Consider the following 2,500-nt stretch of genomic DNA (forward strand, 5'->3'; position numbering starts at 1 on the left):
TGTGTGTGTGTGTATGTGTGTGTGTGTGTGTCTGTGTCTGTGTGTGTGCATGTCTGCATGTCTCCCTGTGTGTGTGTGTGTGTGTGTGTGTCTGTGTGTGTGTGTGTGTGTGTGTGTGTGTGTGTGTGTGTGTGTGTGTGTGTGTGTGTGTGTGTGTGTGTGTGTGTGTGTGTGTGTGTGTGTGAACGTTTTGTCGTGGTTTCCAATCGATGTGCCAATCACCAGGCCATGTGAATATGGGGTAAAAATAGGAGACAAATAATTCAATAGGCAAATACACTGGCATAGTTTGTTGATGGAGACTTTTATTACTCGACTCAGGTTAGGGACATTGTAGAAGCAAGTTCAACGTACAAGTTTCCAATGCAAAACATCTTAGACATTTCAACAACATTTCAACAAGACAACAAGTTTTTGTAAAACCAAAGTTTTTCTCGGAGGCTAAGTCTTTTTTGAAGACTGAGTTTTTCCAGAACCAAAGTTTTTTTCCGGAGGCTAAGTCTTTTTTGAAGACTGAGTTTTTCCAGAAACAGTCTTTTTCAGAACCAAAGTTTTTCCAAAAAACTAAGTCCCACAAAACCAAAGCCGAGAATTACTTACTGCAAAGCCAGACAACAAACCGCGGTGAAGTTGATCAGTTGAGGAGATGCGTCAGGTTGCCTCTTGGGACTCCGTTGCATTTGTCCTTCCGAGCTCTGGACTGGCCGTCTTTTATGCTCCCTGGTCTGGGGCATCTTGTACGCCTGACCAATCCCTGTCCTTTGTCCACCTGGCCTGACCACCTTTTGGCCAATCAAATCTCAGATGACGTTACGAGATGTCGGGAAATTTTACAATCGTGGATTTATTGACGGGAGTTTCCAAAAAGAACATCATTAAAGAGCTTTTTGGGTTATTAATTAGTTTTGAACATTGACATCATGTGCTTTCTCACGGGAAATTTTGCTAGGTGCTAAATCATATTCCTCATTAAAACTGGGAGATGGCATCAGACCTGTCACCTAGACTTTGTTAACTATAACTTATGTCCAGACCTTATCTACTAACGAAGTTGAAATATGTACCTTATGTTTGATCCTACATGGATGAGGACACTCCCGTTTTGTTCCTTTGGAGCCACTTTAGCCCCTTCTCCTAACACAGGCACTTGGGATGCACCCAATTAAGGCAGTTTCGGTTAAGCAACATCTGTTGCTAGTTGTCATAAAGGTACTTTATGTTACTGTAGGACCATAGGCCACTATCAAAAAGCAGTTTAATTGCTAAAGTCGTATTTCTATTGCTGTCACCCTCCTGGACATCTAGACACCCAGGCATCTTCACTCCCTAATCTTCAAGGTCGCGCACCTGGTCTCTTACAGTGGGAACTTCCCAACGACGGCCTGACATCACTTGGACTTTCAGTCAGTCACATTGTATGTGGAGAGGGACTCTCTATTAGTATATGGTCATATCTAGACACCTTTATCTTTTTACATAAATAGAGCTTTAATATAAAACCAATTTAACGCCAACCTAATGTACTACTTAATATGTATTTCTTCTCTTTATTTTAAGGCATAGGCATGTAATTTAAGGCACACACACACACACACACACACACACACACACACACACACACACACACACACACACACACACACACACACACACACACACACACACACACACACACACACACACACACACACACACACACACATGCCTCCCTGTCAGGACAGTGATGTGCACCACCTGCACTTGGCAGACTGCCCAGACCTGACCTCTGTCAGGTGCAGCTACTAACACACACACACACACACTCCGGTTTCTGCGTCTCTGTTCAACATATAGGAATTAAAGTATTACAAGTAAGAACTGAAACATGCAAATATAATAGTAATAAAAGTATATAAAAGTAGTAATAGTAACATAAGTATAATGCAAGTGATATCTTACGGTTCGTCTTTACTGTCCTTTAGGTGCAAGCACTAACTACTCTGTCACTCTATATACCAGATTTCCTCCACAATACCATCAGTGACATGATGGCACAGAATGGACAAGTGAGAGGCGTGTATGCATGCGCGCGGGCGTGCGTGTGTGTGTGTGTGCGCCAGTATGTAAGGACTGGTGTCCTGGTGAGTGGGTGTACTATATGTTCAGAACAGTGTGTGATTACGGCCTCTGAATTCAAACACCCAGGTTTCACAGACGACACACGCGTATGTGTGTGCGTGCCTGCCTGCATGTGTATTTGTGTGTGAGAGAATGTGTTTGTATGTTGAGGTGCTTATGTAAACTGAGCGGTGAGGTATTAGCATATGAAGTGCTCCTTTGATTATGGCTTGGCTGTAGTATGCTGGAAGGCTGCCATGCTGAAGTTGTTTGTTTACCTTTCTTGTTGTCACGGTTACGTAGCTCCGTAGTGCCGAGAGGCTGTGTGTGGAATTGTTAGTATGTGGCTTTGTGTCATTAGTTATGCTCGCAAACAGCTGATCAACAGTGTTGCCAGATTGGG

The 2,500-nt window shown here is 43.2% G+C and overlaps 1 protein-coding gene across 3 annotated transcripts in view; it reads left to right on the forward strand.

Annotated features, from left to right (window-relative positions):
- The window catches only part of pag1 (phosphoprotein membrane anchor with glycosphingolipid microdomains 1), an 85,817-nt gene that overhangs the window by 76,807 nt on the left and 6,510 nt on the right, over positions 1-2,500 (forward strand). The gene's annotated exons all lie outside the window — the stretch shown is intronic.

Source organism: Engraulis encrasicolus, chromosome 20 (assembly GCF_034702125.1).
Source record: "Engraulis encrasicolus isolate BLACKSEA-1 chromosome 20, IST_EnEncr_1.0, whole genome shotgun sequence".
Classification (NCBI taxonomy): Eukaryota; Metazoa; Chordata; class Actinopteri; order Clupeiformes; family Engraulidae; genus Engraulis; species Engraulis encrasicolus.